At 44.7% G+C, this 26521-nt stretch overlaps 1 long non-coding RNA gene across 1 annotated transcript; it reads right to left on the bottom strand.

Annotated features, from left to right (window-relative positions):
- Positions 1-246: 246 nt before the first annotated feature.
- On the bottom strand, positions 247-25419 carry LOC142576727 (uncharacterized). Its single transcript, XR_012826944.1, has 2 exons — positions 20335-25419; positions 247-2854 (listed from the first exon to the last, which is right to left on the bottom strand). It is a non-coding gene; the product is annotated as an uncharacterized LOC142576727 (long non-coding RNA).
- Positions 25420-26521: the final 1102 nt, after the last annotated feature.

The raw sequence follows: 26521 nt of genomic DNA on the forward strand, positions 1-26521 counted from the left end.
GCGTCACAATTTCAGGTGTGGGTAAAGTTGTGCAGGGCGGTAACTGAGTAATTCTTGTTAGGGGGCTAGTTGGTGCATGTTTCCAGAAGAGGGTTGTAGCGCCGAAAAATACAACACACAGCAAGCGAGACGGGACAGGCACGACTTCCAACTGTTTATTCACCGCGTATGCGAATGAATATAAGGACAAATCAAGATGGGTAGCAAGAACCACACATGCACGCGAGGGTTTTTACAAAAAAGCGGATAAAGATAGGAGAGGCACACACGTATCTCATGCCCGTGTATCTAAAAAAGCAGTTTCATTCTTATAAATGGAGATAGATGGGGCGCTAACACAATCGCTACAGTTTCTTTCAATATAGAAGGTCTCCAACAGTTCACGGGCTGTCTGGTCCTTACTTCTGTTTAAAACCATTGCTTCTTTCAGCCTTGCCACACACTTAATCTTCCTTTCTTCTCTGCAGGCTTTACAGAAAGCCTGCGGAGAAGAAAGGCTCTGGCTGCTGCTCGTTTGGTGCGTAATTTGCCAGGGCTTTCGTCAGATTTTAACAGGGATAGGCGGGCTAGTTGGTGGTCGATATTGGAATGCATCATGTAACCGCGCAAACAACGGACAAGGAAGGAAACCTGCGCCTGTCCTGTGTGTTTCCTTCTTTGTCCGTTGTTTGTGCGGTTACATGATACTTTCGTCAGAGGGGTACGGAAAGCAGATGATGTCGTCATTGGTAGTGCTGGGTTCAAGCAATCCGACAGAGATGTACCAGGCAGCACCGGCAGCGTAGGTTGTGAGCAAGGCGCAGCCACAATGATGACTTAGTGTGAAATCATGAACTCTTGCAGGTTCTCGTAGGTACCCGGGCCTGCCAGAAGTCAGAGCTCCGAAAGAAGACCATCTGGCAGCTCGCGACTTGCATGGAGACAGCAGAAGTGTTGGTCACTCGCATTGTAGATCTAGAAGTGATTCTCGAGCCGAAGAAGCCAGATGTCAGAATTGCTCCTGCAAAACTTTGGTAGGCCATGCATCCATGGGAGGTACGAGCACAGAACATCGGGAAGCTCAACTGCTGCTGCTTGTAGCGGAATCTCAAATGCCGATAGTGTCAGGGTTGCAGTAGAAGTGTGATGCTGGGGCCAGTGCTTGCCGACGATCGGCACGGGTGCACAAAGGCAATGTTGGACAGCAAGAGGCAGAATGACGCAATGGTTCAAATGGTGAGAAATCAACGTTACTAGGCTAGGTTCAGTTGTCAAACTCTCTGTAGGCGCCGTACATTGCGGGTTGCCCCTTGTCTTGGTTTGCCGCCAGAGGGTGCGAGCACTGCAAGTAGCTCTACGCGGGCGCAGCTCTGCGTTGGCGAAGGGGCTTGAGTCCTCAGACTTCGCAACTTACGTACTCAGCAAGTGTTTTCACTGATGCGTCTTTAAATGTTTGTATAGTCTCGCATTTAGGAGATTGATTAAAAAACCTTACGTAGCTGTGAAAATGCTGTTGCGCTGCCCCAGAGTGCGCTGTGGAGTCCTTAGTCCAGGGCCGCAGCAGCCCCGGCCGTCCACTGCGCTCTATATTAATCAGCTGTTGCTGATGAGTAGCTGTAAGTAGCTGATTAGTAGTTGTAATCAGGTGTTGCTGCTTAGTACTAATTAATTATTAATGTGAACGCATGAGGCGATGTTAGCGCGACCACACGATGGTCCAAAAAAGTCACGGGAGCCCAAGCGAACCAATCGAGGCAGTTCATGATGCCAGTCAAGGCAGAGTGAATTAGGCAACGTTAATTAAGGCACAGTTAATTAAAATAGAGTTAAGGCACTCAAACCCACGGTCGTTGAAGCCTCGACTTTTGGTGGTGGCAACGAATTACATAAATAGATGAACTAATTTATTAATGAGTGGATTAAGACGTACACTAACAATTATTGGATAATTATTAATTAATAATGAATTAACTACGCATTACCTAACTAGGCGGATTTATAATAATTTGAATTTCTCAAAGCTACGGCAAACATTACCTTGGTTGTGCCCAGCTACGCGGCATTCGCATATTTTAAAACTGGCTGAAGTTAGCTGGGACACACGGTATATACACACTCTCAGCACTTCATTTCGGGATAAAAAAAATGAAGCTAGCACTATTTCTTTCACCAGAGCACCGCATTCACAAGTGCAATGTTAAAACCTGCATGAGCTTTGTTCCCTTGCGAGCGGACTTGCACATTCAAAGTAAGTTATAGCTGTAGGAACGGAGCATAAATATGCACTCGCGTCACGAAATAAAATTGGATGATACGGCCCGTAAACTCTTCAAAACGCACACGGCATTTAAAACGCATAAGAGTGTCGCAAAAGTGCACCGAGACTGCAGCAAAACACGCATGTATACAACGTGCCAAAACAAATAAACAACGGACAGTGCTTCGTCGCCCTGTCCGTGCCGTGCTGACCGAGCAAAGTGCGACAGCAGTGCCACGAGATGCGAGGATCGGTGGTGGGTCCACGCAGTCACGGGAGTTTGAAAACTGAACGTAGTCTAGTAACGTTGGTGAGAACTGTTGCGACTGAGTGCTTGAGGTGGTGTAGTGAGTAAGGACGTCTGCCCGCAAGTCCTTGTAGAAGTCAGGGCTGGGTGGGAGGGGGCACCCTGAATGCAGCCAGAGGCTGGAACCTTGTTTATACGGATGTGGCTGTCCAGCTGGATGAACAAGATGTCCGGCATGTCGATTCAGAATTGCCGGACATCCTACAACCGCAGGACATCTGCTGGACTGCTTGAGGCTACGTCACTCTCGCCTTGATAGAGTCGGTGTGTTGACGCTGGCATGGCTTGGCTCGGTCGTCCGGGACACCAATCTGTGGGAGGCAGTGCAAAGAGGTAGCCACTGTAGCCACAGTTTCTTTAGACCGGCCAGCCATATGCTGCGGGATCTCTGGAGTGATCCATACCGCAACTGCTCAGGTCAAGCGCACCAGCGTGTTCGCTTCTCGGGCTACCATGCACGCGAGCATCTTCTTCACCGGTTCTGGAGGCGATTGTGTTTCTACAAGAGCAGCACTGGAACATGCAGCTTAGAAGGAAGCAAATTCCGTTAAAATGTGCCACGTGTCTTTAATGCTATCTGTCACCTCTTGTCTAGAGGTACATAAATAACTAGACTCTTTAGACCACATTTGGCTCTCATGGGTAGTATTCTAAAGAAAGGCTACTATTATGAAATGCCTTAGCAGGTGTCGTCACTGCCACTTACATCATATGTGATGCCAATTGTTGTCAGTCTTGTTCACCACTCTCCTCTACGCACACTTTACTGTCATAATGTGACATGCGTCTAAGCATCCCGCATCGTTTCTGATAAATCAGTAGCAGGTGCACAGTGTAAAAAAGAAGGGGGGTGGGGGAGGGCATGCAAGATTGACAACTATTGTTTCATGGCAATATCACACCTTAAAGGGCGCTGTTTTAGAAAGCAGATCACACATTTATTGTGGCCATTGCTGTGGGAATTACTGCATTGCAGCTGCATCACCCATTAACTGACATTCAACAACACTCTCTTGTCTCTGCATACAACAAAATGTCATGCCAGTGCCCCACAAAATTTACAAGTATCCTTAAAGAAAAAGGGGGGGGGGGGAGGATGAAGGGGGAGGCAGGTCCTTGCTGTGTTGCAGGGCTCAATATATATTTGCTAGATCATGGAATTGAAGCCAATCAACATGTCTACAAAATTTTTCAATGCTCAATGCACCTATGAGTGAAAGCAAAACATAAATCTCACAGTTGAACGCACTTCAGAACATTACCCAGGAAGGCTTAAATTTAAATATCATACGTTACTAATGCTCCTTCTGCTTTGTTGCAGAAGCCATTAAGTGAAACTTGTGGGTTGGAACAAACTGGTAAATTCCTGCACACATGAGAAAGGATACATTATCCATGACTGCCTTGTCACTACCTTCAAATTAAGGGTTTAGCGTGCCGTATCTCATTTTGCACTTTTGACAAATTGTCAGAGTGGGTGTTGCATACTTGCTGCGCAAAGGGTGTTGTTCAACATTGTTCAGATGCATGGTACAAGTGCTTATTCAATGACTGACACTTGCCGATATATCGTGCATGGACCACGACAGCATAGTGGCAATGTTTTCATGATACTGCATTTTCTAGGCTCAGACCTGGAGAGCTGTGCATTGTGAATTAGGAAAAGCAACATTATAAAACAACTCGGCTCGGTTGGCCCAGTCGGCCAGTCACCTTATTGGGACACATTGGCAACTGCCAAGTTCTGCAAGGGTTGTGAATTATCCGGATAATTAAGGTGGCATCTGAAAAATCTGGCAGCAAGGACTGCTCCAAAATGTCTTGGCTTGAATTTTTCTGGACTTGACCCCATTCTTGTGTGAATCTGTGTATGGAAGAAGCTGCTGCTAATCAGCTGATACCTCTCGATCCTGCTCGATCTGTGAACCGGTGTTTTCCCTACTGTGACAGTGGTGAGATAAGACAATGGATCCACCAGCATAACCCCGAGAACTGCAGTTTCTAAAGATTGCCCTGCAGGTGACTTTCTGGCAGGCTTGTGGGCTTGACTGCTGTGGACAAGCCACACAAGTGTTTCAGCAACCATCTCGCCATGTGGTCTACAAAGACTTCCTGGGTGGGAGTACTACAAGCAACAAACACATAGAAAAAGCGTGCATGTAACATGACTGTGTGAGAACCACTGTGGGGACAGCTCATGGAACGCTGCAAAGCAAAGTGTCGTGCTGGACAGTTGAATTCTTTCACAGATTTATAGTGACAGAATTTCTGTGATGCATATGAATGACATTGCCAGGAACCAAGTGAGACGGAGGTTCTCAGGAAGATGAAGGGGTGAGGCGATCAAAAGTAGCTGAACAAGGAATGTTCAAAGGAAGTGTATACACTCGCAGTCGTTGAGATGCCTCTTGGCATGCCAAAGTCAATATTAAGACTGGTTGGCAAGTAGTCAATAGTTGCTGAACAAGGGATGTTTCGGGAACCAATGTTTTCGCAATGGGACTTGTTTCGTCATGGCCTGACTGTGATAAGTCGCTTAGTAAACATTTCGACGAAAGTTCATCTTGTCAGGTAGCATAATGATGGAAGAAGTTGCAGTAACTTTAAGGTGAGAAACACAGTTCTGATTCAGAGCCTACCCTAAGGAGCCTTTACGGGCTCCTTAGGCCCCCGTGATCTTACAAACCCTTACTGTTCCTTAGGAACCTTTACAGGTTACTTTTTCGCCCCGACTTGGTCAGTCACTGCAACTCCTCTATCAAAGACAAGTTCCCTTGTTGAAACATTCACGCCTCAAAAATCCCTTCATCGACCACTATTGAATACTTGCCAAGAACCAGTCTTAACCCTGACTTTGGCCCATGATACGACACCTCGATGACTCTACCCGTCCATCGGCAACGTTGAGTCTCCAGCAGACGCCGACATTGTGCTGTGTTTCTTTATTTCATTGATGCATGCCAAAAGTGTGCCTCAGTCATTTTTCAACCTTGATGGAGAGAAATGCAAAGGCACATTTTTTCTAGTCATCGGGCAGTTTTTATTTCGCCTCATTTGTGTGAGACAAGTGTGTAATATCACATAACATTACTGTGTGATAACATGCAGAGAAGGGCGAGGCATTGTGCGACTTTGCCAATACTGGGCACATACGAGGGTTGATCCAGTAATAAGGTTCCCAAAGATCTCCAGCCACATGGGAAGGTGCGAGGCGAAATCCGGCAACACTGCTGCCGTGTGGCTGCTCCCCCACTCTCGATTCTCCCCAGCCGTGCTTCGCTGCGCCGCACATTCTTGGCTCAGCAGCCGTCCGATATGGAGGTTCCCATTGTTGATCCCGCCAAGTGCGAGATTCGTTCCGTAATTCACTTTTTGCACACCAAAGGGACTCCACCCGTGGACATCCACTCCACTCTCCACTCCACGTGGATATCCACTTCCACTCAAAGAAGTCAGCGAATATAAGTACCTTGGCGTAACAATAACAAAGAATCTCAGTTGGAATAACCACGTATTTAACATATGCGCATCCGCCTTCCGTAAGTTATGCTTCCTCAGATATAAACTTCGACAAGCCTCTCCATCCGTCAAGCGGCTGGCCTATAATTCAATCATTAGGCCTGCCCTCGAATACGCATGTGTTATTTGGGACCCACACACTAAGAAAAACATTGATGCTCTAGAAATGATTCAACATAATTCCACTCGGTTTATCTTTTCTCGATACCGCATGATGGACTCCCCAACATTTATGATGCAACAAAATAATATCCAGGAATTTAAGCTACGTCGCAAAATTCTGAGATTAAAGTTTCTTTTTCACTTGAAAAACAACCATCTCGCATTAGACCCTGCTCCATACATCCAACCTTTGATGTCACGACTGACTCGAAATCGTCATGCTGAATTGATAACACCATTTAGAACACGTACTAACACATTCAAGTTTTCATTTTTTCCACGAACGATTACAGAGTGGAACGCTTTGCCGCTATGTATGCTTCAGAAAAGTGACACATTCGACACATTTACGTCATAATGTGAAGCGCTTTTCTTGTTTGTTTTTCTTGCAAAGGACTGTTTTTCCTAAAGTTGCAATGTTCATAATTGTTTTCACGGCCATAAGGTGCTTATTTATGTGTCATCTTTATGTATTTATTTATTTATTCAAAATACCCCCAAAGGCCCTCATTACGAGGGTATTACATGGGGGGCGGGGCAATCACAAGCACTGGTCATTAGTTAGTACATACTAAAAACAAGAGAGTGTAACAGAAGTAATAATACAGTGAAACATAGGTAATATACAAGATAATTAGGTCACAATTATTACAGAGAAAACATTAGTACATATTAGGAGAACATAAGGCAACTGCAATGAAAAACACCAACAAACATCGAAAACACTGTAAAAGTACCAAAAAAGAATAATAATACGATTAGTCAACAAGTCGTGAGGGAATTAAATGTTGAAACTTAGTCAAGTCTGGTTCCGTGGCAATGACTGATGGTAAGGCGTTCCATTCAGTTATTGTGCGAGGTAAGAACGAATATGCATAATGGGATGACTGGCAGTTAATGCGTTCGACTTTGTATGGATGGTCACGGCGTGGAAAAATAACTGTTGGTGACTGAAAGAAATCATCGTGAAGTGATGGATGGTGATAAAGCTTATGGAAAAGTGTTAAGCGAGAAATTTTACGGCGAAGTGCTAAGTTGTCCAAGTCAGCTTTATTCTTTAACGAGGTGACGCTGGTGTAACGTGAATAATCTGAAAATATAAATCGCGCAGCACGGTTCTGCAAGGCTTCGATGTTACTGATGATATAAGTTTGTTCGGGATCCCAGATGGCAGACGCGTATTCTAGTTGAACGAAAAAACCAGTCAAAAACACAAAGGACAAGAGAGGTTCACACCACAACGACCAGTCGTTGTGGTGTGAACCTCTCTTGTCCTTTGTGTTTTTGACTGGTTTTTTCGTTCAAGTATGTACCAACTGGCCCAGATTTCAACCCTTCTGCAAAGCGTATTCTAGTTTAGGACGGATTAATGTTGTGTATGCTAGTTTTTTAACATTCATTGGGACTTCTCTTAAGTTATGTTTAATAAGTCCGAGAGTATGATTTGAAGAGGCAGGGGTAAGATTAATATGATTATTCCATGATAAGTTTGACTGAAGGTTGATGCCAAGGTACTTGTAAGTAGTTGCGAGTTCCACAGGGTTGTTATCAAGGGAATAGGTGGGAATCAAAGGAATGTATATATTATCTTTTTATCTTTTCTCTCTCTCTATGATTTATGATGATTTCTGTTTGGTGTCTTTACCAGTGCTTGTGTAAACCTTTTTGATACCCCTCCTGCATGGGCCCTAGCTTGGGCCTGCAGTATTTTGTAAATAAAAAAAAAATATTGATCGTCAGTTCAGAGAGGTGCATGGCGACAAGTGTATGTCCGTTTATCACGTCCGAAAGTGGTGCAGGCAGCTTATTGCCGGTCGGAAGGAGGTCCCCGATGAAGAACAGAGGGGAAGACCGTCAGTTTCGGAGGAGGTTATCGAGATGGCCGAACGCGAAGTGCTTCAAAGCAGGAGGATCACCGTCCGTGAACTTGTTGCTCAGGTTCCTGGGAGTTCTTATACGGTACAGTGGAAAGAGCTTTGACTGAAAAATCAGGGTATCACAAGTGTTGTGCTCGGTGGGCACTGCGGCTATTGACATCAAACCACAAGGAGAAACGCCTTGACTGTGTTCGCCAGTTTCTTCAAAAGTGTCAAGAAGTAAGGAAGGATTGTTGGACTCCATTGTTACAGAAAACGAAACATGGGTGTTTCATCTTCTGTAACAATCTAAACAAAAATCCAAACAGTGGCGTCACCCAGAGTCACCAGAAGAAGTTCAAACAAACTCCTACTGCTGGCAAAGTCATCGCCAGTGTTTTTTGGTATCGCAAGGGGATACTGCTGATTGATTTCGTGGAACATGGGACAACAATCAACTCGGACAGTTATTGTGCAACACTAAGAAAACTCAGTTGAGCTATCCAGAACTGCCAGCGAGGACGGCTGGCAGCCGGTGTAATGCTTTGCTGGTGAAGCAGTGCATTAACACGGACACAGTGAAGACACACAAGAAAAGACGACACTCGACAAGGTGTATTGCTGCTCCATGACAATGCTCGACCTCGTGTCTCCCGTCAAACCCAGGAATTTTCGACAAACTTTGGCTGGAGTGTCATGCCCAATCCACCGTACAATCCAGACCTCGCGCCTAGTGATGACCACTTGCTTCCCAAGTTAAAGGAACATTTCAGCGGCCGTTTCCGGAGCGACAATGAAGTCAAAGAAGAGGTGAAACGCTTCCTTGACGGATTGGTGGCGGAGTTCTATGACATTGGGATACAGAAATCGGAGCACCGCCTACAAAAATGCGTAGAAAGAGATGGCGATTATCTAGAAAAATAGAGGAAAGTTTCATCTTTCCAAGGATATAAATTTCTATGAGAATAAACAATGTTTTCTATTTCTAAAATTGATTGGAACCTTATTTCTGGATCGACCCTCGTATGTTGCTCTTGCTGCTACCCCTGGAGAATTGTGTTCGCTCCTAGCATCCTTGCATAAACATGTTCTGAAAGAATTGCTTAATGTACAGCACAGGTAGGTTACTAGTCGGAGAAGGTTAAAGTCCTTGTCAAAAGTTCCGGGCCACTTCAGTTCAACAAGAATGAAGTTCATACACTGTAGCCTGTCTTCCATTCAATGCCCAAAAGACACAACAGCAGTCTCTCTTCACTCCACACTCGGAGTGCCCGAAGTGTTGCAGCAGCACTGTCACACAGCCCAAAGGCAATGTATTGCCCCCACTGGGAACTTTTTGCCAAAACTGTACATGCAGGAATAGATCAATCCAGATTAACAGAGATCACCAGTTCAAATAGTATACGATAACATTTGGACTAGTAGCGTTGCTCTTTCTCATTATTGAGCAAGTTGAAGGCTTGCTTTGTTTCCCCCCTAAATATTGGGACTTTCTTTAGTGTGTGCAAGCACAGGACAATTATTGACTGATGGCCATTGCCTGATTTATGCCTCTTAGCATCACCTGAAATTGTAGCAAGTTGAGTGCAGCGGTCCCTGTAAGCTACAAAGTGGCACATCCCCACACCAGTTTCTCAAGTACCACGGAGAAGCAACTTTGAAGGAAGCACTCCTTGCGTGTTGCATTGTATCTGCCTGGCGCTGTGCTGTTGACTTATTATTTTCAATGACATCACATTCAGTGTGGTCTAGCCTGGCAAAAGCAGATGCAGCACAAGTAACGGCGCATGTCCCCATCACCGTTATTCTCACACTACATAGTTCTCTGGCTCGTCAACAGGATGTTTATTGCTCTGGTGAGCTGCTGCAGTGGACATTATTACACTGTGCAGTGCAAAAATGAACATGTTCCCAACGATTACTGACCAATAATGCAGCATCTGTAAAACAATGTTACTCTTCTGCAAATAATGTGCTCTCGTGTGAAAAAGAATATTATTGTTCTTAGGACCACAAGCCAGTGGATCGATCATCGGTTGAGTGGTAAAGCCAGTTTGAACAGTCGCAAGTCTTTTACTGTTTGTATGCTGCCGTTGTGCTAGGTATCCTCAGCATGTGCAGAAGTATTCATGATTCTGTGTGTCATGTAGTGTTTAAATGTGGCACTTGATAAATGAAAATATTAAGCCTATGACAGCTGGTTGATTGTGCTTGTAAAACAGCTACTGGATGATACATAGGTGAAGCACAGGTGGTAGAGTCACTTTAGAAGCTTAAATCAGTGTGGCATTATGATGCTGACTTTTCAAAGCTTTTTCTTTGGGGTTTCAGACCCATGTGCTGGTCATGAGCCACGCTTGAGTAGCTAGAGGCACAGTGTTTACTTCGAGCCGCTTTGAATTTTCAGTTTTGCTGCTGTTGACTGTAGTATACAGAGCTGCTTTGTGCTAGGCAACTATCCGTACATTGTCATCAAATGTGTTGTGTCGGCTGTGTCTGGTGCCCAGCACAGGTGCTGTGAATGTCTGTAGGTACGTTTAAATTGTTTAATGCTTCTATAGTTTTATGCCAGACAGACCATTTTTCATCCAGGTGGTATAAGCAGCATTTCAGTTGCAATTTAAAGGTTGAAGGGGCCTATGCAGCACTTTTTTAATATGTTAAGAAAGGTGTCTGGTGTCATTAACCAAAGGACATCACCTCACAATTCTTTCAAACAAAATGTTCCCATTCTTTAATGTGTCTTGAATTAATGGAGTTACAGACTATCAGGTGTTCTCTGTCACAGTTTTGGAGCCTTTTCTTTCATTTTGCCATTCCTATTAAGCTGGAGGTTCGTAGTCAAGACAACCTAGGGAGTGACGACATCAATCTCCGCCCAGATGAACACATCATCATGCGGAGCTTTCTTACTGATGAATTCCATTACAACACATGATTACAACTGTGGCAGTGCTTGTGGGGAGGGACAGCGATAGCTTCCCAATAATGATGATTATCACTTGATTTGATTTATTGATTTCCATTTACACACACACCCACATACAGAGGGGTGGTAAATGGAGGTGGATGAGGGAAAACAGCTGCACAGACGCGGCTTGAGGTAACCTCACCCCCTGCATAATGTTCATCATGTATAATCATCATGTTATAATGTCAATAAACAAAATTTATTTGAAGCTGAAAGAAGTTGGAAGCAAGAAAAAGAAGAAAAAAGCCACCGTAAAGAAAAGTTTTGAGCTTGGCATATTTCACTATGCAAAAAAGAGGTGAGGTGTGCAGACAGGACACAAGAGTAGAGAAGTGGACAACATGAACGCCGTGTTGGAAATTGGCTCTGGAAATTGACATGCCAACCAACTAAGTCATTACAATGCTTTTTCTTCTTTATTGCAGAGAAGCAAAAGGTGGTAACATTAGTGTAGATCAAAGCCCAAAGTGAACTGTCGTACAAAGACGAGTGCAAGTCAAGAATGAGAAACGAATCAAGAGTATTGCTATAGTTAGTGACAAACTAAAAAATTCAGTGCAAATAAACCGCAGTTTAACTTGTAATTTTTATTGATGCGCCAATAAATTACACTCACTTGGTTCTGAACGAGAAGAAAGGGGGTTAACCGAGAGGCCCGATTTTTTATTAATATTAATACATGCACATTGCGTGTTTCTTGTGGAGGATGCACGCTGGTGCCCCGAGGAAGACAACGAATGCTCTCTGGCTGTCGAGCTGTTGGCTGAACTGGCCAGCGCCGCAGTTATCCTTTGTAAATAGGCTCCAGTTCTTAATCCTTCGTTCGCATAACATTTTGGTGGAGGATGCCTTTCCCCGTCCTCGCCATGGAGCTCAGCAGCGGCCGCACCGTCCTGCTTTCAGCCATGGCTCCCGGTGACGACACCTCGTCTGCTTCTACTCCTGTGACCCCGACAACACTGTACATTACAGTTACCAATCCCCACGATCCTAGCATATTCTCTGGCCAAGATAATATTGACATTGAGGACAGGCTCAGCCTGTATGAGCGTGGTAGCCGAAACAACCGCTGGGGCCCTATCATTATGCTAGCAAATGTCCTATTCTACTTGGGTGGAACTCCTCATGTCTGGTACCGGGCACATGAGGACGAGATCTCCAGCTGCGATGCTTTCAAGGAGAAGCTCAGCAACCTCTTTGGAAATCCTACCGGTTGGCAGCTGGCTGCTAGAAAAGAGCTTGCTACCCGAGCTCAGTCTTCTACTGAATCGTATGTCTCGTACATACAAAACGTGCATGCTCTTTGCCAGAAAGTCAACGAGAAAAGGGCCGAGGCTGACAAAGTTGGCTACGTACTCAAAGGGATCACAGACGACGCGTTCAGCTTGTTGGTCTTCAACAATGTGTCCACCATCGACATTATTGTCAAGGAATGCCATTGCTTTGAGCTCTCCAAAAGCCGCCGCGTCATTCGAAGGTTCTCCCGGCTCCCTAACACGGCTGCGACGTCGTCTTGCATAGACCTTACCGCTTAACCACCCTTAAATGAGCACATCACACGTATTGTTCGCCGCCAAACTAAGGCTTTCTAATGTGAAAAATAAAGGGTGGAGCTAGCCTTGCAAGCCATCGATGAAGTCCTAAGAGCAGAAACAGTTAAGGGGGCACTATTTGTGGTGCATGCAACATTGCACAAGGCACCGAGGTAAAAGAAGTTAAGCAAACTTGGCAGCACAAATTGAAATGCAGGCTCCAAAAAATTGAAAGTGGAAACAAAAGTGCAACTTGTTGTATGAAAACTTGCATGACAAAGAAGCTGTGGTTCTTGAAAGCTTCAAACAAATCCAAAATATTTATGGACGGTAATGAGGAGACACCAGGCAGATGTTGCTTTGAGTGTTTCTTTCCTTCATTCTTTTGCAACTCATACAGTGTTAAACAATGTGAGTATTACTGCACATAACATTGCACTCACTATCACTGTGGCTGCTTCATAATTTGAACAAAATTGCGATTTCATTTTGTTTCGTCAGGCCTTGCCACATGTGTCTGGATTATTTCAGCTGATATCAAATAAAGCAGCTAATTACTTTCACCCTGGGCTGTAGTCTGGCAGTTTATTCACTCACTCATGCGCAAAATTCTGTGCAGTCATGAAAATCATGTATTAACTGAATAGCACATGTAAGGCTTTGTGGTAAGAAAATAACATACGAGAGTAGCCGTTGATTGCCCAAAGCGGTGCATGAGCAGTTTTGCAGTAAATTTAAGAGGGCAGCTGTTGATGTGCAAAAATTACAGCTTCGGACTTGAAATATCTGTCATAGTGGTTCTACAGTGCTTGCTCAGAATGTGCCTGAAAATGGAAACACACAAGAGGGCAGGCGGAAAGTGAAACCTTATCAAAAGCTGTGGCAGAGATGGAGGAGATGAGTTGATAATCATTGCTGAAGGGCGAGCACACGTTGTACTGCACTCTCTTATTACACTTTTCGAGCTGGTGGAGACTTGTGTAATCTGCATTTAGCCACAAGTGTCATCAAGCAAATGTGGGACCGATGGGCACATGTGCTCTTGCCAGATTGGGAACATCTGGAGAAATCTGGCCAACATTCAGCACACTTCCCAGGGTGTCGTAATAAACTTCAGAAAGGGCAGGAAATTTTAAAAGTTGCAGGCAAGGACGGATGGTCTTTTGAATGATTTCGTGTAGGGGTGCGCGGATATTCTATAATCTAGGTACGAACATAAAATGGTATTTGCTATTCAACTCGTATTCAGCTTTAGAATTCAATATTTGAAATTGCTGAATATGTTTCTGTTTCAGTAAAACAAATAACGCTTATTAGATTCTTTGGGAAGAGAGACCAGTGCAAGCGAGAATTGTTCCGAATGATTCTTGTGCAGGACAGCCGCAAATGCTGCAGAGAGGGATGGAGCAGCCGACTTCTGTGCAACTTCCAATCAAGCTATGATAATGTCTTTCCCTTCTGCAGCTCATGAATGATTAGGCAAAGCAATTTTTTATTTGGCCACTTTGTGTCAATTGCATCTCTATTAACTGACGTGCAATGCTGTAGTATATTACACACAATTCCATGAATAAATTCAATGCTACGTGCTTGTGGTGGCATGCTGTTGTTTTGTTTTATTCATTTGATGGGGCTTCAGATAAATGAAAAAGGTTGTTTATAATTTACAAGCTCCTTGGTTGACCAGACGCCCAGTTGTAAACAGTTTTACATGCATGTATTGAGTAATGTGAATAAGTCCTTTTTACCAGATGGTAAAAGATGACTCCAGCCAAACATTTTTCTTCACTTAGAGGTGAGAAAATATTTGGTATTTGATTAGATATTCAAAGTTTGTTTTTCTTTAATATTCCAAACTGATTCGATTGAAAGATATTACAATTTGAAAACCCTCAATTTTGTGGGCTCCCTGATGCATGCAAGGCAATGACGTTTGGCTCAGGCATTTCAGACACGATGGCATTTAGCCACTGGGTATTGTTGCAGGGCCCCTTTAACCTGGAGAGAGAAGATGCTATTTCTATGCAAATAGCTGTGTGTGGAACATATTCTATCTTTAGTGAGCATCATGGATGGACGGTAATGTACTGCAGTGTGACGATTCTTGCTATGTACTATGTCTCATGTTGACGTAATTCATTGAGAAATATTGTTAATATGCACATTGTAATGCTATGGCTACCACTGGTCTGCTCAACATGACGAGATTTAAAGTTGTTATGTGTGTTGTTCACTGCCTTGCATGATATTTTATGCCTACTTTTGGTGCACTGTATATTTACTTTTGTTTGCATAAATGATTGACATTTGCTTTTGTAGTGAACATAGTGCTTTCCAATGCCAGCAAGCCCTTATGTTGACTTTGAAATTTGAGCTATTATTCATTTCTTGCAATAAAGGCTGCCGATTGCTGCTGCTGCACGCACCTGGGCATATACCGTATCTAGCGCTTGGGCCTGTTGCCTCGGGTACAAATAAATGTGCAGATGCAATGCAGATGTCACAGCAAGATGAATACTTGGGCCTAACTTGGCCTAACACCTTGGAGTCAGCATTCCTTCAATTTATTTGGCTGTGATAAAAAGTTCCAAATGGCATCTGCACTTTGTAAAACACCTCCTCCTCTAATTTGAGCTTTGCATAACTTGAAACCACATTGTGTGGCCTGAGTGACATTGTGAAATAAACGAAGTTTAAGTCCATCATAGCAGTCCTGAGTCATTACTGATGCTGCTGTTAGTTTCTGAAAGAAAGCAATGAAGCCTTATCCAGGCTAATAAGACTGATCAAGTTCATTCACAACCTTTCCAGTGTGCTGAACAGGTGTGAAATTGTGTGTCACATAACACATGACCCTATGCAGTTATGCCTACAGTGTAGATTTGCAGCCACGCACTTTTACCATGAAATTGTAATAAAGGTACATAAGTTCTAAAAGTTGTATGGTTCTTGCAATACCGATAATTTATGCCACAAAGCAAACTTAGTCAATGCCACAAGTAGTCGTAGGAGGCACACACAAATGGTGTAGAGCCTTGCTGGTATGCATTCTTACAGCCAGTTCCCCACACTCCTGGATAGGCACTGAACAATATTTGCTGCACTGAGCACCCTTACTGCCATTTGTTAATTTGTCACTGTTTGAATACTTTTTGTCCTTTAGCTACCTGGTTTGCATTCTCAAGGAAGTATGGCGCAAACGAACAGGGACGAGGTAGAAAAGATGGACGAGCGCTTTAGAAGTACTGACTGTTGTGTGTGTTGGTAACCCATACTGCCTGACTGCATATTGACTGTGTATTCCAGACTGCATATTAGTCTAACCTGGAAGCTTAGTATGAAGCAAATGCAGCTGTGCCAGATACTCAACTCCTCTCTTTGAAGGAGTCACTCTTTGCTGTCCATGCTGCTTAATTATTGTATTTTAAAAGCATTGTAAGTGACACTTGGGTGTACAGCCCACGAAGTAAAATATCCAGGAGCGCTGATTCGCCTATTTTGTGATGGATTTAGCATCCGGTATTCCACTGTGCTCTCTGTCTCTGCTCACCTCCTTTCGTTTTTGTGGCTTTCCAATGTACTCAGCACATTTTTTTCCTTCGCTAGCTGTTAGTGCCAAATATTCACACCATGCAGTGGTCAAGCTGAGAAACGGATGTGCCCAGGCTGTTAAAAAAAAGTTAATATATGACTACGACAAGGCAAACTTTAACGATATAAACTTGGAATTATCTAACTTCCTTGACCTCTTTTTAAGTAACTTCGATGATCGCACGGTAGACAATAACTGGATCATATTCAGAAACAAAGTACATGAACTAACTGATAAGTTTATTCCGTCGCGTATTATATCCTTGAATTCTAAGGCGCCTTGGTTTAATTCCCACCTAAAGAGGCTTTGCAATCATAAAAAGCACCTGTACCGCATTGCAAAAAAAGTCGCTTGGCATCTAAGTGGGACGCTTACAAGGATGCCAACGAAGCTTACATAGCAGCTAAAAAACTCGCTAAAAGTATGTTTCAAGAACACACTTTGCCTACAATACTTACAGGAGACCCGAAAAAGTTTTGGCGCATCATAAACCCTTCCAAAGATTATACAATAACCTTAGCTGATTCTAGTGGATCAAAAATACCCGATGCTGAATGTCCCCAAACCCTAAACTCCGTATTCTGCAGTAATTTCATTCTATGTCCTGATCCTGTGTTTCCCACCCTAAATAGGTGCAATTACCCGGCCATGGATTTTATTAGGATCGAGCCACTTGGGGTAGAAACTGCAGTTAAATATCTAAAGATGTCGTCAAGCCCCGGCCCAGACCTGGTTACCGCAAAGTTTTTGAAAAACACTTCTGTTTACTCATCTTTATTACTTTCAAAAATATTCCAGCAATCTTTGGACACCCATCAGCTCCCTGCAGACTGGAAAATTGGGAAGGTGGTTCCACTTCACAAGTCCGGCAACAAATGCTCACCTCATAACTACCGCCCCATTTCCCTCACTAGCATTCCTTGTAAAGCACTCGAACATATCTTGTTTTCTCATTTAGTTAAGCACTTGGATGATAACTCATTCTTCACACACGCACATCACGGTTTTTGCAAACTTTTGTCCTGTGAAACACAACTGCTTTCGTTCACTCACGATCTTCATCTTATTCTTGATAAAGGTTCATGCGCAGACTGTGTTTTCTTCGACTTTGAAAAGGCTTTCGACAAGGTATGTCACAAACTACTCATCTTTAAGCTTAGTAAACTAAATCTTGGCCCTAATCTGTTTGCACGGCTAGAGCACTTTCTTCTTAATCGATCCTAGTTCGTTGCATTTAATAACCCCTTCTCTACATTTAGCCCTGTTGAATCTGGCGTTCCTCAAGGTTCAGTGTTAGGCCCTCTCCTTTCTTTAATTTATATTAACGACTTACCCAATGAAATTTCTTCTAACATTTATCTCTTTGCCGACGAATGCATTATTCTTCGTGAAACTTCTGACGCCGATGATGCTAACACTCTGCAAAACGACATTAATGCTGTCTGTAACTGGTGCGACTTGTGGTTAATGAAACTAAACCCATCTAAGTGCAAAACCATGTGTGTAACCCGCCGTGAACTTCCTCTTCCGACCTATTACCTTAGTAATACTGCCATGGAAGCAGTTACATCCTACAAATACCTAGGTGTCCATTTAACCTCTACTCTTTCCTGGTCTTTACACATTGATAGCGTAATCAATAAAAGTAATCGCATGTTAGGTTATATCCGCCGAAACTTCTCTTCTGCTCCGTTATCATTAAAGTTAATTTTGTACAAGACGTTAATTAGGAGTAAAATGGAATACGCTTCGTCAATTTGGGACCCATATGCTGGGACACTAATCCAGTCTCTCGAATGTGTTCAAAATAATGCCTCGCATTTCATCCTAAGCAATCATAACCGCACGGCTAGCGTAACTTCTATGAAAAACAACCTCCAACTTCCACCACTTTCTGCTCGTCACAAATGCTCTCGCCTGGCTTTGTTTCATAATATATACTTCCATAATTCATATCTGCGCGATAATCTTATTTCATCCCCAACCTACATTTCTCCTCGCATTGATCATCATCACAAAGTTGGAGTTTTGCAGTGTCGCACTAGAGCTTGTCATGAGTCTTTTCTTCCTAGGACGTGTCAAGAATGGAAACACTTTCCCGCCGCGCTGATTGCAATTGAAGACCAGGCACAATTTCGTACGGCCATAATCAACACCATCGCTTCGGGCTTCACATGTCTATGTCTACACCACTTGCTGCCTTCTTTGCTTTCTTTGTTATGTAACCTTTTTTTTTTTATCCCACTCCCCTCTGTAATACCTTGTGGTCTTGAGGGTACAATAAATGAAATGAAATGAGAAGCCTTTCAGCTTTTAAAATATTAAGTGGCTGGATGGCACACTTTCGCTGTTGCCGCTTGAAGGGCTATATCAATGCGGCATGTTTTTCTATTGAGACTGCAACAAGTAAAGGTAAGATCAGCCGATTTACAGAAGTTCAAGAGTATTGTGTCGCGAAAGTTACTCACTGCTGTTACACTAGTGGCAATGAAAACAGTAACAGCGTGCTGTTCGAGTGTAGCAGTCGCGGCATATTGGCTTGTGACAATGCTCGCCAGCACTAAGTTAATGACTACTGTCATTTAAATAACACTGCATTTGTTTTAAGTAGAGCTTCAACATAAAAAAGTATGCCAATACTTTTATGCCAAAGTATGCCAAGACTAAAATTGATGCCCTTACTAATTTTAGGGCACTGCTACTACAAGTCACTGAATTAAGTGGTGTAGTGTGCGGCAAACGCACTTGACAGCTTTAACTGGGACTGAGGATGTCTGCCTCAGTCCCAATTACTACTACTACAACTGCTACCATGACAAAGGCCCTTACAGGTAAATATTTATGTATTTAAAAAGCAAGGAAATATCCTACAAACTTCGGCAGAGGACAAGTGGTACTCTCTAGCATGTGCACACACACAGTGTCATGCATGCGACAGCAGATATGTACGTATATCTCCGCACAGCACAATGAGCGAGTCGGTAAGCACAGAAAAAGCAGACTGGGCCTTGCTACAGGCCATGCCTCACACGATGCAACGCTGGGTGCCAGCAACAAGTTTCCGCGCCATCTACGATTTGTGCCACAGAGCAGCTGGCTTGCCGAGAAACAAGTTGGAACGCCTTATCTGGCGAGTCGGCGCTCCCGTTTATCATACTACACGGTACAGCCCATACTCTGCCATATTTAGCAGTGAGAAAGCTGCTAGTGGTGCAGCTAGAAAAAAAACTGACTGTTTTACAGCAAAGCTGTATACCTCTACCCCCCCGATTCGTTTGCTGTGTCCATGGGCAAACACTCAACCAATCACAGTGGGAGACGTGTGCCTCTGGGTTCCTTGCAGCCCTACCAGACGGCGCTTGCCTCCGTGCGTCCACAGCAGCAGCGGTGCTGGCCGTGGCTGCGTCGGGAAAAGAAAAAAAAAAACCATAAAGCTCGCCTTCGCTCATAGCGTTCACTGTAAGTGCTTCCCGGTTGCATAAGCTGCAGTTGCCGGGAAGTGGCAACTGTAGCATATGACGCAGGGTGTGACATAGCTACACTTTGATATGTAAAAGAACAACCTGCCTAGCAACAGATTTCATTTGTGTTCTGACAACGCTATGGAAAGGCCATGCGTAGTTAGGATTTCCGAATAACAGTGTGAACACGATGAACAGAGATGGGAACAGCAACGTCAACATGCACAACAGGTTGTGCTCAGGCTTGGCAGGACCCAGTTGAAGACTGTCACATTGGTGGATCGAATCAGGTGATGCCACAGCTTCGCTGGCCAACTACTTTCACAGTGTGGATTGGAGCCCATTTCTTTACATTATGCTAGCAAACGGCCACGAATCATTGTAGCTTAAGCTAGTGAGTTCATCAGCTGGGATCAATAGCTTCAATTTGATAAATTAATAGGGTTTAAAACAACTGAGGCATTGGAAGATAAAACAGTAGGAGGAGGTTCTAGATTGTATTTGAAAACACAGGGGTATTCAACAAGTATGTGCACACAAAGCACAGTAGTTGAGCATTACTGCATTCCACCTTTATTGGAATTCAGCCATCGCGGCTGGGAATCAAACCCACAGCCTTAGGCTCATTAGTGGAGCACCATGCATGGTCACTTAGCCATCACAGTGGGTGTTAGCCAGAACATTTACTTTACACTTACATAAGCAGGACACTGTCAGTTTTGCTCAGACCAGTGAGTACACACAGCAGCTCAGCAGGCACGCTAGAGTAGCTATAGAGAGAAAGAGAAAAAAGCCATTTGGCATGGGCCCCTGTCTATAGGTTTGTTCGATTCAGAAAAAGGTGCACAGCACCACAAACGAAAAGGTGCAGGGGGTGCCAGTTATGGTGTGCCGGGCTGCACCCACTCGCCACAAGGTTCAAGGGTGCACTGCACCTCGGCGGCACCTTGCCTTGCACCCCGTTCAATCGTGCACAGGGGTGCAGGGTGCGGCGCTGCACCTAGGGGAATCGAAGGCCTAGGTGCAGTGCACTGTGAATAGGTGCAGAAGGTGCAGAGAAACTTGGCTGAATCGAATAGACCTTTTGGCTCGTGCTGATAGATGAGACAGTGTCGGCTAGGCGGCGCTACTGTACTCCTTGAGATGCACCCCCAATGTTAAAAGCACCGGGCTGCTGTACTTGAGGAAACCCCTCGTGATGTGGGTTTAATTCCACTCAACATTGGAGAAATTTAAGGGATCTTTTTTTCGTCATTGCAGAGCAGTGGCACATACCAAGTGACCCAGGTTGACATCAAAGAGGTTCAACTGAAGACTGGCACGGACCGAGTGGCACACACCCAGCAGTCAAGGAGTCTCTTCGAACAGGGGTGCCTGCCCATCTACAGTTGCTCAGGTCAACGCGAGAGAAAGGCGAAACTTTAATGTCCACTGGTGTGGGCTGCAAGCCCACACCAAATCTAAAAGAGGTTCGTTGATGAGTGGCGCGTGTGTACACATCACCACTTACTCAGTGACCCAGGTTGGTCCAATGGTTGGTTTGGAACTCTGTTCCCTCAGCACTGCAGCTCGATGCGCAACCCATTTGACCACGAACTACCCGGTGACCCAGGAAGGTCACGGATAGAACCGTACATAGTTACAAACATAACCCCAATAAGTGCGTGACATATGCCAAGAATGCGAATGCATTAAAAGTGTTTTGCGGTCATGTCTGCGCACCACTGTGTGTTCTTTGCAGCAGTGTGCATGCCCTTTTCTCGTTGCCTGTGGTGCTCAGTTACACTGTGCACGCTCTCTCTGCTTGCGGTGCATTCGTTCCTCTCCTGTTGCTCGTGGCCCCTGTGCTGTGCGCGCTTTCGCATTCACTGCTTGTGGCACCTAGGCTGCCCATGCACTCTCTCATTGTTTATGCTGTGCATGCTCTCTCATCCTCACCCTTGGGCCAACTCTTGCAGGAGGACATGCGGCCCATCTCGCTCACATCCTGCGTGGGTAAGATGGCTGAACATGCCATTCACAACCGTATATCTAGGCACATAGAAACTAATGAGTTATTCCCTCACAACATGGTCGGCTTTTGGCCGGAACTCTCCACACAGGACGTCATGTTACTTATAAAGAGGCAAATCATTCATGACGACACTGGAGACACTCGGGGTATCCTTCTCTAGACTTGTCCAAGGCTTTTGATAACATCTCGCACCGGTTCGTGCTAGACGCCATCTCGGATCTGGGCCTGGGGCCACGATTCCATGTGTACGTTAGCTCCTTCCTCAGGGATCGCAAGGCCACTGTCAAAATAGGGCAAATCAAATCCAAGGAAATTACATTGGGAGCAAGAGGCACCCCGCAAGGGGCGGTCATCTCTCCCCTACTGTTTAACGTCGCCATCAAGGGCCTCTCGGACAGACTGGCCACAGTAAGAGGAACCGGTCACGCCCTCTACGTGTATGATATTACCGTGTGGTGCATGGGAGGGTCTGACGCTGCAGTTGAGAGTGCGCTCCAAGAGGCGCTCGACATCACAGAACACTTCCTACTAAACACGGGCCTGAGTCTGTCACCAACCAAGTCTGAACTTCTATAGTATAGGCCCACCCGACAGGGGGTTAGGTGCTCCAAACCCTTAGATCAAGTTCCCATAGCCCTCTACACGAAGGACGGACAACAAATCCACAGAGTGGATACCATCAGGGTCTTCGGACTCTTGCTGGAATCTCGTGGGGGCAACTCACAGACTATAGCCTGCATTACCTCCAAGACGGAGAATATGCTCCGACTTATCCTCCAGGTCTCGAACTGCAGAGGGGATTTAAGCGAGAGCAATCTCCTCAGACTCTACCACGCGTTTCTGATGAGCCACGTTAACTATGTAGCCTCCGCGTTGCGCTGGTCTAAACGGGATGAGGCCAAAATCGACGCCCTCATGCGCAAAAGCATCAAGCGCGTGCTGGGTTTACCATTCACTACCAGCACCGCGCATCTCATACAACTAGGCATGCACAACACCTTATCAGAGGTGATCGAGGCCGAACGAGTGGCTCAAATACGACTCATCATCGCGAGCAGGGAGACGCATCCTCGAATCCGTTGGATGCGGTCACCAGGAAATCACGGAGCGCAACGTGACCCTATCACCCATGGTCTAAGATACGTTCAAGGTAGATCCCATGCCACATAACGTCCACCCTCAATACAATGTAGGGCGCTGGGTAGCCAGGGCTCGTTCCCTGTTAAAAGCGGCTGCGGCCACTCCGAATCTGGCATGTTTCGTTGACGCCGCCCAGTACGAGCGCTCTGATCACTATGCCGTAGTTTCGGTTGGCTCCAATGGCACTCTCATTAACTCGGCATCCGTGCGGAAGGTTTCTGCAACAGTAGCCAAGCAGGTTGCTATAGCTATAGCACTGAAGAACCCTCTACGTCCCAATATCTTTACAGACACCAGGTCTGCCGCCCAAGCTTTCGCCTCCGGCTCGATCTCAAAGGAGGCGGTGGCCATCCTCGGCAGTGAGGCGTCTGCTGGTTTCCATAGCATCAAATGGTTCCCGGCCCATATGGGAATCAATGTGCACTCTGAGGTTGTTAACGTCAATGAGTTGGCCCATGACTGTCCCAGAGGTCTTACACACCGCGGCAGTTCAGCTGGACTCACGGGCGGCGACTTAGGACTGCACAGGGATTCGCTTCTCACCTTCCATGAAATCTTGGCACATTATCAACTTGCTCGGCGGGCCTTTCTGCTACCACACCCTAAACCTAGTAGACCACAATCGTTGGCCTTTCGCATGCTTCAAACGGGGTCATTCCCCTCCAGGGGCCGATTCAGTCACTTCGCGCCTAATATAGAACCCCACTGTCCAGACTGTGGGGAGGCGTACTGCTCCTCATCCCACATGCTCTGGCAACGCCCTGCGTTACGCAGCTCATCGCTAATCACTCTAACCGACTCGGAGGCAGCCCTTAAGAGCGGGGACCTCTCAGAGCAACTACGGGCTATCCAGAGGGCCTGCGACAGGGCGGAGGACCACGATCTTCCAACCCCGATGTGGGTGCGGCCCGTGACGGCTATGGAGACTCCCTGAAAAGGGTGGTACCCTAACGCCGGTTCCTCGGGACCATTAATAAAGTTCTTTGTCTGTCTGTCTCTCATCCTCGTATCTGAATGGCAGATCTAAGATAATAAATGATCTTTGTTTTGGTGACAACTACAAACAGTTACTAGTGCAATTACTTGCAAAGGCTTGCAAAGGTTAAACAAAGTGCTTTATGATAAACAGTGCGCAATTGCCAATTCTGGAAACTAGCACAGTTGTCCTTCTGTCACATGGCCACCTCAGGCTCACAGACCACGAGTAGAACTTCCGGGAAATACCCATGATATGTTCCCCTTTACTGCCGAAACATGCTGCTATTGCTTTTACCGCATTGCCCACTGAACCTTGACAATGTTTCTCCCCCGTGAGCTTGTGTTGCAGCGTGCTTCTTCCCGAAAGGGCCACCATTGAGTGTATGAGCCCGTATTATGAAGCTTACTATTACTAACCTTTATCACTGTGCACGTAGGGGACACTTGATTTATCTCAAGACGTGTATCAAAAGAAAGCATGCAAGCAGAAAGGTGCGCGACTTGACTGTGTGCAGTGTGGTGCTTGTCTCACCTTCGCTGAAATAAGCAGTTTCGATGGCTAGTCTCAATGCTTCATGTTTTCAAGGCTGTCGTGACACTGTGAGACACAAAAGTACTTTGTACCACACTTACAGGATAACAAGGCCACACTTGCCGTAGTGCAGACACAAACATTAGTAGCATGTACCACAATGCAGATGGGCGCATGGGTGCTCCGACGGGAAAAGAGTCCAGTTTACAAACAATCTATGCCTGAAAATGCATACAAAGAATTTCTTCAAATTTTCCTGCCGATCTACAATGACTACTTTTCAATCATAGATATTTCACCTTGCAAAAAAAGAACAGAAAAGAAGCACGCAAGCCATGTATGACAGCTCAACTATACGTATTATAAGAAAAAAACGCAAACTATTTGCTAAATTTATGAATGCTGAATGAATTTATGAAACCCTGAAATTCTGACCCAATTCAAATCTCTGTGTAACAAAGTAACGTAGTGATATCTGCTCTGCTAGGAACACCTACTACAATAACTCATCTGACGTAGCCCTCTTAGGCAAACCAAAAGATAAATGGAGACACTTGAATCTACTATTAAGCAGAGATACCCAAGCTGAGGGACTCGCATGCTTAACCATACGCGGACAAGAACTATGCAGCTCAGAGTTAGCCGCTGCCTTCAATAAATACTTTCCCCAGGTTGGTAGAAGTTCTTACAATCCTGACTTTTCCCGTTTTCTGCATGACCGGACACCAGTCATTACTTTTTTGAGCCAAATGATGACAATGAGGTACACTTTACATTTAGTGCATTACGCTATAGCTCTCGCTTAAATGCATTTAATGTCCAAAGTAGGCCGGTAAAATATGTATTACCCTTTATCATCCGATGTCTAACACATATTTAACATTGCACTGATCACAGGACAATTTCCCCGCAGATATGTCGCTAGCAAGAGTTGCATTCATTTACAAGAAAGGCAATAGGAATATTTTGAGTAACTATAGGCCTATATCTATCCTTCCATATTTCTCGAAGGGACTGGAACAAATAATTCGCTGATGTTGACACAATTTTTTGTTTTAAGTACTCTGTAATTATTGACCATCAGTATGGTTTTACTTGGAATAGATCAATGGAACATGCATCACTTGATCAAAAAAAAAAAAAAACATATACTAAAAAACTGAATCCCAACTACTTACATGGGGCATACTTCTAGACTTCAGCAAAGTATATGACATTCTCATCAACAATGTTTTTTTTTTGCAAAGATACAATACTATGGTGTACAGCGGCATGCCCTTAATGTAATTAGATCATGCTTAAACTCCCATTTCCAGTATGTAGCAATTGGAAACTATTCATCTGGAGTCCTGAAAATCAAAACTGGCATCCCACAGGGCAGTTTATTGGGGCCTCCACTCTTTAATATTTATGTCAACGACAGCACTAATATCACCAGCGAAGCAAAATTAATTATATTTGGAGATGACAAATCCCTGTTCTTTTTCGTCCGATAACATTCTGAAAGTAACTGGCACTGCCAATCGGCTGTTTATTATTGGCAAAATGGTCATTGTACAATTTACTAAAAAGTAATGTAGGTAAAACAAGAGCGACAATTTTTCGCTTGAGCAAGTGCATATCAAATGCACCCCCTCTAGTTTTAAATGGTAGTAATATTGATTATGTCGATGAATTTACTTGTGCAGTTTTTACTACTACTATGACATGGGACGCTCACATAAATAAAACTTGCATTACTCTCTCCAGACTTATCGGAACTTTTTCAAGCAACAGGCATAGTTTACCCATCGAGAGTAAGCCAAGTTTATACTACAGTCAAACTCACTTATAACGATACCAGTTTTAACAATACATCGGTTATAACACTGAGAAGCTGCTGCACCATCGACTTTTGTACGTTTTCCATGGTGAAATAACCCGCTTACTACAATGCCCTGATGCCGCATTATCGGTTGTAACGATGAAGTCTGGCTGCTGGGTGTCTGAGCCGAAAGGTAGTGAAAGGTGAAATCCTTGAAAAGAATAAAAAAAAATGAGAACGAGAAATTCGGGTCGCTGCATGATGGGCCGCTGCTCCAACAGCCGCCGCGTGCTCATTTTCCAGCTATCTCCGTGCGGCTCTCACCTATCAGCCTTCGACCCCTCCAAACACGAATGGGCTGTGCCCATAGCTCTACGCTGCCCCACCTTCCGAAACACGAATGGAACGCACCAACTG

Source organism: Dermacentor variabilis, chromosome 3 (assembly GCF_050947875.1).
Source record: "Dermacentor variabilis isolate Ectoservices chromosome 3, ASM5094787v1, whole genome shotgun sequence".
NCBI classification, from domain to species: domain Eukaryota; kingdom Metazoa; phylum Arthropoda; class Arachnida; order Ixodida; family Ixodidae; genus Dermacentor; species Dermacentor variabilis.